General features: G+C 41.9%; 5 non-coding genes across 5 annotated transcripts; all 5 read right to left on the bottom strand.

Moving 5' to 3' along the window:
* Positions 1-3,879: 3,879 nt before the first annotated feature.
* trnav-aac (transfer RNA valine (anticodon AAC)) lies at positions 3,880-3,952 on the bottom strand. Its single transcript has one exon. It is a non-coding gene; the product is annotated as a tRNA-Val (tRNA).
* An 855-nt stretch (positions 3,953-4,807) lies between these two features.
* Positions 4,808-4,880, bottom strand: trnav-aac (transfer RNA valine (anticodon AAC)). Its single transcript has one exon. It is a non-coding gene; the product is annotated as a tRNA-Val (tRNA).
* Positions 4,881-5,732: 852 nt separating this feature from the next.
* trnav-aac (transfer RNA valine (anticodon AAC)) lies at positions 5,733-5,805 on the bottom strand. Its single transcript has one exon. It is a non-coding gene; the product is annotated as a tRNA-Val (tRNA).
* Positions 5,806-9,409: 3,604 nt separating this feature from the next.
* Positions 9,410-9,482, bottom strand: trnav-aac (transfer RNA valine (anticodon AAC)). The gene has a single exon. It is a non-coding gene; the product is annotated as a tRNA-Val (tRNA).
* Positions 9,483-11,255: 1,773 nt separating this feature from the next.
* Positions 11,256-11,328, bottom strand: trnav-cac (transfer RNA valine (anticodon CAC)). Its single transcript has one exon. It is a non-coding gene; the product is annotated as a tRNA-Val (tRNA).
* Positions 11,329-14,701: the final 3,373 nt, after the last annotated feature.

The following is a 14,701-nucleotide window of genomic DNA, read 5'->3' on the forward strand; positions in this document are numbered from 1 at the left end:
AGGAGTTTTTTCACAGCCTTAGTGAGGCTCCACGCCTTTCTAGGACTTGGTTTTTCATTGGTTTGAATTTAATCATCTGCAAGATTTATTTCCAAAGAAGATTCCGCAGGTCCTGCAGAGATTTCGCTGTATCCATCTACTTTGGTTTCCTCCTTTGGAAAGTATGGTGTTAGGAGTTTGCTCACAGCCTCTGGAGTACTTTATTTTTTCTTTGGTGTGAAATTGATCATCTGCCAGATTTGTTTCCAAAGAAGATTCTCCAGGTCCTGCAGAGATTTCGGTGTATCCATCTACTTTGGTTTCCTCATCTGGAAAGTATGGTTTTAGGACTTTGCTCACAGCCTTAGTGAGGCTCCACGCCTTTCGAGGACTTGGTTTATCTTTTGTGCGAAATTTATCATCTGCAGGATTTGTTTCCAAAGAAGATTCCGCAGGTGCTGCAGAGATTTCGCTGTATCCATCTACTTTGGTTTCCTCTTCTGGAAAGTATGGTTTTAGAACTTTGCTCACAGCCTTAGTGAAGCTCCAGGCCTTTCGAGGACTTGGTTTTTCTTTTGTGTCAATTTGATCATCTGCAGGCTTTGTTTCCAAAGAAGATTCCGCAGTTCCTAGAGAGATTTCGCTGTATCCATCTACTTTGGTTTCCTTCTCTGGAAAGCATGGTTTAGGACTTTAATCACAGCCTCTGGAGGACTTTGTTTTTCTTTGGTGTGAAACTGATCAACTGCAGGCTTTGTTTCCAAAGAAGATTCCTTAGTTCCTGCAGAGATTTCGCTGTATCCATCTACTATTGTTTCCTCCTCTGGAAAGTATGTTTTTAGGACTTTGCTAACAGCCTTAGTGAGGCTCCACGCCTTTCGAGGACTTGGTTTTTTTTTGTGCGAATTTTACCATAAACAAGCTTTGTTTCCAAAGAAGATTCCGCATTCCTGCAGAGATTTTGTTGTATCCATCAACTTTTGTTTCCTCCTCTGGAAAGTATGGTTTTAGGAGTTTGCTCACAGCCTTAGTGAGGCTCCAAGCCTTTCGAGGACTTGGTTTCTCTTCGGTTTGAATTTGATCATCTGCAGGATTTGTTTCCAAAGAAGATTCCGCAGGTCCTGCAGAAATTCCGCTGTATCCATCTACTTTGGTTTCTTTCTCTGGAAAGTATGATACTCGGGTTCCAGCTGTTTGGATTTGGAGGATACATGGTATTTTGTGAAATTAAGAGATCGTGGAAAGCGTTTGATGGGGTCACAAGAGCAATCAACGCTCAGACTGAGATGCTACGTGAGCAGAGTCGGAAGCTGGATGTGATCCTTGCGCAGGTTCGCAGGCTGGCTGAGATTCCTGGACTCAGAAGAGAAGTGGATTGACCTGGGAGAATGGTTGATTGATCGCTTGGACCGGGCGGAAAGGGTCCACATCCCACAATTCGGCTGAATTCGGGACTTCGCCATGAGATACCAGCAATGGACAGAAAGACAGAGAGCGCAATCAGTTGTCTGTCTGACCTAAATTAATTGTTACTCCAATCCGGCGCCCCACACTGGCCTTGTGGCCAGCTGCATATCATTGTCCACGTTTGTTATGATAACATGATGCTCTCTCCCATGTGCCCCCCTCCCTTCCTGCACTCCTGTGAGATTTGTTGTGGAACTGGCTGACATATTCCAACTTGTCAAGGACAATTGCCTGATCCAACTTTCTGTGCAGACTTATTGAACAAACACTCACTCATACACATACATGCTCATTTATAACACATGCAACTCCTCACCTCTTCACTGTACCATTGCTTAAGGTGTTGTTTTGTGTATATGTTGCTTTTTCTCTGCTGATGTTTTTTGAGATCTCAGACCGTATCCTAATAAGGGTACAGTGTGAAGTATGATTTTTTTTTTTCCCTCCCCTCACCCAATGTTGTTCCCCTTCCTTCTTATCTGGCGGCGCCTACAAAGCGGGCTGCGATGCCTGGTCACACTCTCTCTCCCCTGTCTGTTTCTGTGTTGTCTGTCTTGACCGAAACTGGAATTTCCCCTCGGGGATTAATAAAGTATAATTAATTGATTGATTGAATGTATGGTTTTAGAAGTATGCTCACAGCCTTAGTGAGGCTCCATACCTTTCGAGGACTTGGTTTTTCTTTGGTTTGAATTTGATCACCTGCAGGCTTTGTTTCCAAAGAAGATTCCGCAGTTCCTGCAGAAATTTCGCTGTATCCATCTACTTTGGTTTCCTCCTCTAGAAAGTATGGTTTTAGGACTTTGCTCACAGTGAGGCTCCACGCCTTTCGAGGACTTGGTTTTTCTTTTGTGCGAATTTTATCATCTGCAGGCTTTGTTTCCAAAGAAGATTCCGCAGGTCCTGCAGAGATTTCGCTGTATCCATCTACATTGGTTTCCTCTTCTTGAAAGTATGGTTTTAGGAGTTTGCTCACAGCCTCTAGAGGACTTTGTTTTTTTTTTGGTGATAATTCTGTCATCTGCAGGATTTGTTTCCAAAGAAGATTACACAGGTTATTCAGAGATTTCGCTGTATCCATCTACTTTGGTTTCCTTCTCTGGAAAGTATGGTTTTAGGAGTTTCCTCAGAGCCTTAGTTAGGCTCCACGCCTTTAGAGGACTTAGTTTTTCTTTTGTGCGAATTATATCATCTGCAGGATTTGATTCCAAAGAAGATTACGCAGGTGCTGCAGAGATTTCGCTGTATCCATCTACTTTGGTTTCCTTCCCTGGAAAGTATGGTTTTAGGACTTTGCTCACAGCCTTAGTGAGGCTCCACATCTTTCGAGGACTTGGTTTTTCTTTTTTGCGAATTTTATCATCTGCAGGATATGTTTCCAAAGAAGATTCCGTAATTCCTGCAGAGATTTCGCTGTATCCATCTACTTTGGTTACCTCCTCTGGAAAGTATGGTGTTAGGAGTTCGCTCAAAGCCTCTGGATGACTTTGTTTTTCTTTGGTGTGAAATTGATCATCTGCAGGATTTGTTTCCAAAGAAGATTCCTTAGTTCCTGCAGAGATTTCGCTGTATCCATCTACTTTGGTTTCCTTCTCTGGAAAGTATGGTTTTAGGAGTTTCGAGGCTCCACGCCTTTCGAGGACTTTGTTTTTCTTTTGTGTGAAATTGATCATCTGCAGGCTTTTTTTCCGAAGAAGATTCCGCAGGTCCTGCAGAGATTTCGCTGTATCCATCTAATTTGGTTTCCTTATCTGGAAAGAATGGTTTTAGGATTCTGCTCACAGCCTCAGGAGGACTTTGTTTTTTTTTGGTGTGAATTTGATCATCTGCACGATTTATTTCCAAAGAAGATTCCGCAGGTCCTGCAGAGATTTCGCTGTATCCATCTACTTTGTTTTCTTTCTCTGGAAAGTATTGTTTTAGGACTTCAATCACAGCCTTAGTGAGGCTCCACGCCTTTCGAGGACTTGGTTTTTCTTTGGTTTGAATTTGATCATCTGCAGGATTTGTTTCCAAAGAAGATTCTGCGGGTCCTGCAGAGATTTCGCTGTATCCATATACTTTGGTTTCCTCCTCTGGAAAGTATGGTTTTAGGGTTTTATTCTCAGAATTGGCACGACTGTCAAGCAACACATTCTGTATCTTCTTCAATGGTCAAAGGTTAAAATCTGCCTGTCAAGCGGAGGAACAGGATTCGATTCCTTGACCAAAGGCTTCCATTTTCGCTCAGCAGCTAGGGATTCGCCAAAGTTCGTTTCAAACCTTAGCATCAGAAAATCTTTTGAAAACTTGCAAAAATTGACTTTACATGTCAAGAATAGCAGATGAGGCTCCCCTCCTATCCATAATTATGAATATGTTGATGTTGCTATCATTAACGTGCAGTCATACATCTTCGCAAGAGGATGAAATAAATAAAGGAGGAGCAAGTAATGTTTCCGCCCAGTTTCGAACTGAGGACCTTTCGTGTGTTAGGCGAACGTGATAACCACTACACTACGGAAACTGGCACCATACCTGTTCACGAGTGTTCCAGAAGCAAAAGAATGAGGTAAGTTTTCCCAAATTTTCTTGCTAGCGGAAAGAGTTTGTGGAGTCGCAACAAATTGAGTCAGAAGTGGGATTGTAACACACTCCTCTGGGAGAGCATGGATAAATAGAAGCATCGTAAATGAATATGCAAGAAGAAAGCAAAAAAGATTCAACTAGCAACACAGAGGTGTGACGTCACATACCACAGATCCTCTCAGCAGGAATTGATCAATCGTGCAATCTGGTGTCATTTCACAACTGACTAGCCTACTCATCTCATCTTCTTTCCAGAACACAACCATGACAGCACACACCTGAAGGTTCCACTGAGATTTGAACTCGGATCATTGGATTCAAAGTCCAGAGTGCTGACCTTTACACCATGGAACCCCTTCCACAGTCAATTTACGCTCTCAGTCATGCAAATGCTTGACAATGACATGGTTTTAGCAACGTGTTTTTTTGTCAATTTTTCAGTGATACTCTTACAACTTGTATTCTCAGAATTGGCACGACAGTCAAGCAACACATTCTGTATCTTCTTCAATGGTCAAAAGTTAGAATCCGCCTGTCAGGCGGAGGAACAGGGTTCGATTTCTTGACCGAAGGCTGCCATTTTCGTTCAGCAGCTAGGGATTCGCCAAAGTCCGTTTCACACCATAGCATGAGAAAATCTTTTGAAAACTTGTAAAAATTGACTTTAAATGTCAAGAATAGCAGATGAGGCTCCCCTCCTATCCATAATTATGAATATGTTGATGTTATTATCATTAACGTGCAGTCATTCATCTTCACACAAGGATGAAATAAATAAAGTAGGAACAAGTAATGTTTCCGCCCAGTTTCGAACTGAGGACCTTTCGCGTGTTAGGCGAACGTGATAACCACTACACTACGGAAACTGAAGCCATGCCTATTCACTAGTGTTCCGGAAGCCAAAGTATGAGGTAAGTTTTCCCAAATTTTCTTGCTAGCGGAAAGAGTTTGTGGAGTCGCAACAAATTGAGTCAGAAGTGGGATTGTAACACACTCCTCTGGGAGAGCATGGATAGATAGAAGAATCGTAAATGAATATGCAAGAAGAAACCAAAAAAGATTCAACTATAAACACAGAGGTGTGACGTCACATACCACAGATCCTCTCAGCTGGAATTGATCAATAGTGCAATCTGGTGTCATTTCACAACTGACTAGCCTACTCAACTCATCTTCTTTCCAAAACACAACCATGACAGCACACACCTGAAGGTTCCACTGAGATTTGAACTCTGATCACTGGATTCAGAGTCCAGAGTGCTGACCTTTACACCATGGAACCCCTTCCACAGTCAATTTACGCTCTCAGTCATGCAAATGCTTGACCATGAAATGGTTTTAGCAACGTGTTTTTTTGTCAATTTTTCAGTGATACTCTTACAAATTGTGTTCTCAGAATTGGCACGACAGTCAAGCAACACATTCTGTATCTTTGCTGGTCAAAGGTTAGAATCCGCCTGTCAAGCGGAGGAACAGCGTTCGATTCCTTGACCAAAGGCTGCCATTTTCGCTCAGCAGCTAGGGATTTGCCAAAGTCCGTTTCAAACCATAGCATCAGAAAATCTTTTGAAAACTTGCAAAAATTGACTTTACATGTCAAGAATAGCAGATGAGGCTCCCCTCTTATCCATAATTATGAATATGTTGATGTTGCTATCATTAACGTGCAGTCATACATCTTCACACAAGGATGAAATAAATAAAGGAGGAGCAAGTAATGTTTCCGCCCAGTTTCGAACTGAGGAACTTTCGCGTGTTAGGCGAACGTGATAACCGCTACACTACGGAAACTGGCGCCATACCTGTTCACTAGTGTTCCAGAAGCCAAAGAATGGGGTAAGTTTTCCCAAATTTTCTTGCTAGCGGAAAAAGTTTGTGGAGTCGCAACAAATTGAGTCAGAAGTGGGATTGTAACACACTCCTCTGGGAGAGCATGAATAAATAGAAGAATCGTAAATGAATATGCAAGAAGAAACCAAAAAAGATTCAACTATCAACACAGAGGTGTGACGTCAGATACCACAGATCCTCTCAGCTGGAATTGATCAATCGTGCAATCTGGTGTCATTTCACAACTGACTAGCCCACTCAACTCATCTTCTATCCAGAACACAACCATGACAGCACACACCTGAAGGTTCCACCGAGATTTTAACTCGGATCACTGGATTCAGAGTCCAGAGTGCTGACCTTTACACCATGGAACCCCTTCCACAGTCAATTTACGCTCTCAGTCATGCAAATGCTTGACAATGAAATGGTTTTAGCAACGTGTTTTTTTGTCAATTTTTCAGTGATACTCTTACAGCTTGTATTCTCAGAATTGGCACGACAGTCAAGCAACACATTCTGTATCTTCTTCAATGGTCAAAGGTTAGAATCCGCCTGTTAAGCGGAGGAACAGGGTTCGATTCCTTGATGGAAGGTTGCTATTTTCGCTCAGCAGCGAGGGATTCGCCAAAGTCCGTTTCACACCTTAGCATCAGAATATCTTTTGAAACTTGCAAAAATTGACTTTACATGTCAAGAATAGCAGATGAAGCTCCCCTCCTATCCATAATTATGAATCTGTTGATGTTGCCATCATTAACGTGCAGTCATACATCTTCACACAAGGATGAAATAAATAAAGTAGGAGCAAGTAATGTTTCCGCCCAGTTTCAAACTGAGGACCTTTCGCGTGTTAGGCGACTGTGATAACCACTACACTACGGAAACCGAAGTCATGCCTATTCACTAGTGTTCCGGAAGCCAAACAATGAGGTAAGTTTTCCTAAATTTTGTTGCTTGCGGAAAGAATTTGTGGAGTCGAAACAAATTGAGTCAGAAGTGGGATTGTAACACACTCCTCTGGGAGAGCATGGATAAATAGAAGCATCGTAAATGAATATACAAGAGGAAACCAAAAAAGCAGCCCAGAGGTGTGACGTTACATACCACAGATCCTCTCAACTGGAATTAATCAATCGTGCAATCTGGCGTTATTTCACAACTGACTAGCCTACTCAACTCATCTTCTTTCCAGAACGCAACCATGACAGCAAACACCTGAAGGTTCCACTGAGATTTGGACTCGAATCACTGGATTCAGAGTCCAGAGGGCTGACCTTTACACCATGGAACCCCTTCCACAGTCAATTTACGCTCTCAGTCATGCAAATGCTTGACCATGAAATGGTTTTAGCAACGTGTTTTTTTGTCAATTTTTCAGTGATACTCTTACAGCTCTTGTTCTCAGAATTGGCTCGACAGTCAAGCAACACATTCTGTATCTTCTTCAATGGTCAAAGGTTAGAATCCGCCTGTCAAGCGGAGGAACAGGGTTCGATTCCTTGACCGAAGGCTCCCATTTTCGCTCAGCAGCTAGGGATTCGCCAAAGTCCGTTTCAAACAACAGCATCGGAAAATCTTTTGAAAACCTGTAAAAATTGACTTTACATGTCAAGAATAGCAGATGAGGCTCCCCTCCTATCCATAATTATGAATATGTTGATGTTGCTATCATTAACGTGCAGTCATACATCTTCACACAAGGATGAAATAAATAAAGGAGGAGCAAGTAATGTTTCCGCCCACTTTCGAACTGAGGACCTTTCGCGTGTGAGGCGAACGTGATATCCACTACACTACAGAAACTGAAGCTATGCCTACTCACTAGTGTTCCGGAAGCCAAAGAATGAGGTAAGTTTTCCCAAATTTTGTTGCTAGCGGAAAGAGTTTTTGGAGTCGCAACAAATTGAGTCAGAAGTGGGATTGTAACACACTCCTCTGGGAGAGCATGAATAAATAGAAGAATCGTAAATGAATATGCAAGAAGAAACAACTATCAACACAGAGGTGTGACATCAGATACCACAGATTCTCTCAGCTGGAATTGATCAATTGTGCAATCTGGTGTCATTTCACAACTGACTAGCCTACTCAACTCATCTTCTTTCCAGAACACAACCATGACAGCACACACCTGAAGGTTCCACCGAGATTTGGACTCTGATCACTGGATTCAAAGTCCAGAGTGCTGACCTTTACACCATGGAACCCCTTCCACAGTCAATTTACGCTCTCAGTCATGCAAATGCTTGACAATGAAAGGGTTTTAGCAACGTGATTTTTTGTTAATTTTTCAGTGATACTCTTACAACTTGTATCCTCAGAATTGGCACGAGAGTCAAGCAACACATTCTGTATCTTCTTCAATGGTCAAAGGTTAGAATCCGCCTGTCAAGCGGAGGAACAGGGTTCGATTGCTTGACCGAAGGTTGCCATTTTCGCTCAGCAGCTAGGGATTCGCCAAAGTCCGTTTCAAACCATAGCATGAGAAAATCTTTTGAAAACCTGCAAAAACGTACTTAACATGTCAAGAATAGCAGATGAGGCTCCCCTCCTATCCATAATTATGAACATGTTGATGTTGCTATCATTAACGTGCAGTCATACATCTTCCCACAAGGATGAAATAAATAAAGGAGGAGCAAGTAATGTTTCCGCCCATTTTCGAACTGAGGACCTTTCGCGTGTTAGGAGAACGTGATAACCACTACACTACGGAAACTGGCACCACACCTGTTCACGAGTGTTCTGGAAGCCAAAGAATGAGGTAAGTTTTCCAAAATTTTGTTACTAGCGGAAAGAGTTTTTGGAGTCGCAACAAATTGAGTCAGAAGTGGGATTGTAACACACTCCTGTGGGAGAGCATGGATAAATAGAAGAATCGTAAATGAATATGCAAGAAGAAACCAAAAAAGATTCAACTAGCAACACAGAGGTGTGACGTCACATACCACAGATCCTCTCAGCTGGAATTGATCAATGGTGCAATTTCACAACTGCCTAGCATACTCAACTAATCTTCTTTCCAGAACACAACCATGACAGCACACACCTGAAGGTTCCACTGAGATTTGAACTGGGATCACTGGATTCAGAGTCCAGAGTGCTGACCTTTACACCATGGAACCCCTTCCACAGTCGAAACTCTCTCAGTCATGCAAATGCTCGACCATGAAATGGTTTTAGCGACGTGTTTTTTTGTCAATTTTTCAGTGATACTCTTACAACTTGTATTCTCAGAATTGGCACGACAGTCAAGCAACACATTCTGTATCTTCTTCAATGGTCAAAGGTTAGAATCCGCCTGTCAAGCGGAGGAACAGGGTTCGATTTCTTGACCGAAGGTTGCCATTTTCGCTCAGCAGCTAGGGATTCGCCAAAGTCCGTTTCACACCATAGCATCAGAAAATCTTTTGAAAACTTGCAAAAATTGACTTTACATGTCAAGAATAGCAGATGAAGCTCCCCTTCTATCCATAAATATGAATATGTTGATGTTGCTATCATTAACGTGCAGTCATACATCTTCACACAAGGATGAAATAAATAAAGTAGGAGCAAGTAATGTTTCCGCCCAGTTTCGAACTGAGGACCTTTCGCGTGTTAGGCGAACGTGATAACCACTACACTACGGAAACTGGCACCATACCTGTTCACGAGTGTTCCGGAAGCCAAAGAATGAGGTAAGTTTTCCCAAATTTTGTTGCTCGCGGAAAGAGATTGTGGAGTTGCAACAAATTGAGTCAGAAGTGGGATTGTAACACACTCCTGTGGGAGAGCATGGATAAATAGAAGAATCGTAAATGAATATGCAAGAAGAAACCAAAAAAGATTCAACTAGCAACACAGAGGTGTTACGTCACATACCATAGATCCTCTCAGCTGCAATTGATCAATCGTGCAATCTGGTGTCATTTCACAACTGACTAGCCTACTCAACTCATCTTCTTTCCAGAACACAACCATGACAGCACACACCTGAAGGTTCCTCCGAGATTTGAACTCAGATCACTGGATTCAGAGTCCAGAGTGCTGACCTTTACACCATGGAACCCCTTCCACAGTCAATTTACGCTCTCAGTCATGCAAATGCTTGACTATGAAATGGTTTTAGCAACGTGTTTTTTTGTCAATTTTTCAGTGATACTCTTACAGCTTGTATTCTCAGAATTGGCACGACAGTCAAGCAACACATTCTGTATCTTCTTCAATGGTCAAAGGTTGTAATCCGCCTGTCAAGCGGAGGAACAGGGTTCGATTCCTTGACCGAAGGTTGCCATTTTCGCTCAACAGCTAGGGATTTGCCAAAGTCCGTTTCAACCCATAGCATCAGAAAATCTTTTGAAAACTTGCAAAAATTGACTTTATATGTCAAGAATAGCATATGAGGCTCCCCTCCTATCCATAATTATGAACATGTTGATGTTGCTATCATTAACGTGCAGTCATACATCTTCAAACAAGGATGAAATAAATAATGGAGGAGCAAGTAATGTTTCCGCCCAGTTTAGAACTGAGGACCTGTCGCATGTTAGGCGAACGTGATAACCACTACACTACGGAAACTGGCGCCATACTGGTTCACGAGTGTTCCAGAAGCCAAAGTATGAGGTAAGTTTTCCCAAATTTTGTTGCCAGCGGAAAGAGTTTGTGGAGTCGCAACAAATTGAGTCAGAAGTGGGATTGTAACACACTCCTCTGGGAGAGCATGGATAAATAGAAGCATCGTAAATGAATATGCAAGAAGAAACCAAAAAAGATTCAACTATAAACACAGAGGTGTGACGTTATATACCACAGATCCTCTCAGCTGGAATTGATCAATGGTGCAATTTCACAACTGACTAGCCTACTCAACTCATCTTCTTTCCAGAACACAACCATGACAGCACACACCTGAAGGTTCCACCGAGATTTGGACTCTGATCACTGGATTCAGAGTCCAGAGTGCTGACCTTTACACCATGGAACCCCTTCCACAGTCAATTTACGCTCTCAGTCATGCAAATGCTTGACCATGAAATGGTTTTAGCAACGTGTTTTTTTGTCAATTTTTCAGTGATACTCTTACAACTTGTATTCTAAGAATTGGCACGAGAGTCAAGCAACACATTCTGTATCTTCTTCAATGGTCAAAGGTTAGAATCCGCCTTTCAAGCGGAGGAACAGGGTTCGATTCCTTGACCAAAGGCTGCCATTTTCGCTCAGCAGCTAGGGATTCGCCAAAGTCCGTTTCAAACCATAGCATCAGAAAATCTTTTGAAAACTTGCAAAAATTGACTTTACATGTCAAGAATAGCATATGAGGCTCTCCTCCTATCCATAATTATGAACATGTTGATGTTGCTATCATTAACGTGCAGTCATACATCTTCAAACAAGGATGAAATAAATAAAGGAGGAGCAGGTAATGTTTCCGCCCAGTTTCGAGCTGAGGACCTTTCGCGTGTGAGGCGAACGTGATAACCACTACACTACGGAAACTGGCACCATACTGGTTCACGAGTGTTCCGGAAGCCAAAGAATGAGGTAAGTTTTCCCAAATTTTGTTGCCAGCGGAAAGAGATTGTGGAGTCGCAACAAATTGAGTCAGAAGTGGGATTGTAACACACTCCTCTGGGAGAGCATGGATAAATAGAAGAATCGTAAATTAATATGCAAGAAGAAACCAAAAAAGATTCAACTATCAACACAGAGGTGTGACGTTACATACCACAGATCCTCTCAGCTGGAATTGATCAATGGTGCAATTTCACAACTGACTAGCCTACTCAACTCATCTTCTTTCCAGAACACAACCATGACAGCACACACCTGAAGGTTCCACCGAGATTTGGACTCTGATCACTGGATTCAGAGTCCAGAGTGCTGACCTTTACACCATGGAACCCCTTCCACAGTCAATTTACGCTCTCAGTCATGCAAATGCTTGACTATGAAATGGTTTTAGCAACGTGTTTTTTTGTCAATTTTTCAGTGATAATCTTACAGCTTGTATTCTCAGAATTGGCACGAGAGTCAAGCAACACATTCTGTATCTTCTTCAATGGTCAAAGGTTAGAATCCGCCTGTCAAGCGGAGGAACAGGGTTCGATTCCTTGACCGAAGGTTGCCATTTTCGCTCAGCAGCTAGGGATTCGCCAAAGTCTGTTTCACACCATAGCATCAGAAAATCTTTTGAAAACTTGCAAAAATTGACTTTACATGTCAAGAATAGCAGATGAAGCTCCCCTCCTATCCATAATTATGAATCTGTTGATGTTGCTATCATTAACGTGCAGTCATACATCTTCACACAAGGATGAAATAAATAAAGGAGGAACAAGTAATGTTTCCGCCCAGTTTCAAACTGAGGACCTTTCATGTGTTAGGCAAACGTGATAACCACTACACTACGGAAACTGGCACCTTGCCTATTCACTAGTGTTCCGGAAGCCGAAGAATGAGTGTAGCTGCCATCGAAGTCAGAATAAATAAATAAATAATAGATAAATAAACATTAGGTTAAAACATACAGAGTTCATGAATACATACATTTGTAGTAACAGTAGTTTAATATTAAAAGCATCATTTCATATGTTTCATGTAAATTGTTTGTTTGATATGGGGAACAAGTCTTAAGGGGGAACCAAGGTTGCTGCCGCAGGTTGATGGGTGTTACTTTTGAGGGTTGCTACCTGAAACATTCTGGACCAAGCTAGCAGGCAGGCACCTTGCTGGTTTCTCTGCCTAAGATCAGCAATAATTAAGGAAGACTGGATAAAGTGCATAGTGCACTGAAGGACGGAAGATTTCTAATTTTCTCTCAAGAGAAAGCAGCCAATGAGTTCTCATGGCACACTATCATGCTCCTTGTGTGATTAAAGCCCGTAACAAAAATAACAACTTGGTTTTCGTGATTTCGACTTGAGAGGGAATTACAGTGAGAACTCAGCCACCGCGACACGAGGGGAGAGCGTGATCAGCTGCCAGCAAGGAGCCAGCACGCGCGCCCGTCTCTCGTTGTCGGAGCTGTGAAGATGTTCGCGGTTTCGGAGGAGCCACTTGTCAAAGGACAGTTTGCAACCTGCCGGTAACCTAAGAGAGTTGTGTTGTTATGCCAAGAGAAGCACGTTTGAGCCAAGTTAATGTGAAGACGTGGAGTAGCCTCTACAACTGCTAAAAGGAGTTTGAAAATTCAGTCGGACTTATTGCACAAAGCATAAGGATAAGTTTAAGGACTTGCATATTTCATTAAGGAATACTTGCTAAGTTTGAAGTGTAACTAAGGTTTAATGTGATAACTTTCTGATTATTCTACATATTTGTTGCCTTTGCTATTTGAATGTTTATAGGTTAAGTATTAAGCAACACTAAGCAATTTTGAGAAATATTTAGTGTAAAGGAGTACTGTGGTATTTGCCTACTCTCAGTGATTCTAAGTTTAAAGGGTGCTCTCATCTAATATTTTTCTGACATATGCCTAGTGTATCTTGCCATATAGGGCATTTAAGCTATCACTTGACATTCAGGTTGGTGTGATCTGATTTCAGTATTATTACTTCATTTATTACTTGCCTATAGTTATTCGTTTTATTACTACATTATTACTACTTTGCATTTTTTGATATTTTTTACATTTTACTTTCACAGAATAGCCTTTAAACACAGGCCATTAAAGGATAACAAGTTTAACTGATTTAAACATAGTTTTCCAAGGTGAAACTTGCTCTAATTTACAAGACAATTTGATTTAACCTAACTAATCCTATTTAAGGCTCCTTAAGGTTACTTATTAAACTCAATTTAATTCGTAATATACTAAAATGGCTGATAAAGACATTGCAACTGAAATGCAAGACTCGGAAGTTACTCATGAAGAAGATGAGGAGTCTGTTCACGATGAACCTTTAGAAGAAAGTCCTACAAAGGAAATCGAAGGGAATACAGAAACTGATGTTACTGAAGACAAGAGAAGAAGGAAACTTACTGAAAAGGGTCAGGAACTGCATAATGAAAAATTAAAGAAACTTCAGCGTAATTTTAACAAAACATACGAGAAATGGAAGGTTCTTGCCAAAGAGGCTAAAAGGGCACTCTCCTTACCCAACTCAACCGACGTTCTACGTGAAACCCAAATTCTAATTCACGCTGCTGATCTCGAAGTAAAGGAACACTATGAGGATGTTCGCAAACACAGTGTTCCGGACGCAGACACCCGACGTCGGGTAGACACCTGTGATGCTGTATCAAAACAGCTCATTGAACGGCTACATGTTCTACAAGATGAAGACACAGATAAGCATTCATCCACTGTACAAGCACCATGGGGTAACACTGGATCAGTGTTTTCATGTAAAGAAGACCAAGTGTCCATGTTGAGCCGCCCAGTCTCTGGACGTGTTTCAAAACGCTCGAGCGTGTCCTCCACAAAGAAGCAGGAGGCAGAAGCGGAGTTTGCCGCAACTAAAGCTACCTTGAAGGTTCTAGCGGAAATGGAACAGGAAGAAAAAGAGCTTGAAAGGCTTGAAGCTGAGAACAGGAGGCAACTAGCACAGCAAGAAGCTGAAAATGCTGAAAGACACAAGTTACTGGAGGAGAAGCGCAGACAGTTAAAGCGTTTGGAAGCAACTAAAAGAATGAATGCTGCAAAGGCAAGACTGCAAGTCTATGAACAAGACGTAGGCTCAGATGAAGAAATATCAGATCTTCTTCATAACCATAAACTGTCAGGGCCTCCACCAAAAGCTAATGCTGTTCCAAAGTACAGTATGCCTTCACAGTCTTCCAGTAGGCTCCCTACTACCAGCTATGAAGTCCCAAGGCCTACTTCTAAAGTTGCTCGCCCCACTTATCACGATAATAGCACAATAATGCT

Source organism: Odontesthes bonariensis, chromosome 11 (assembly GCF_027942865.1).
Source record: "Odontesthes bonariensis isolate fOdoBon6 chromosome 11, fOdoBon6.hap1, whole genome shotgun sequence".
Lineage (NCBI taxonomy): Eukaryota > Metazoa > Chordata > Actinopteri > Atheriniformes > Atherinopsidae > Odontesthes > Odontesthes bonariensis.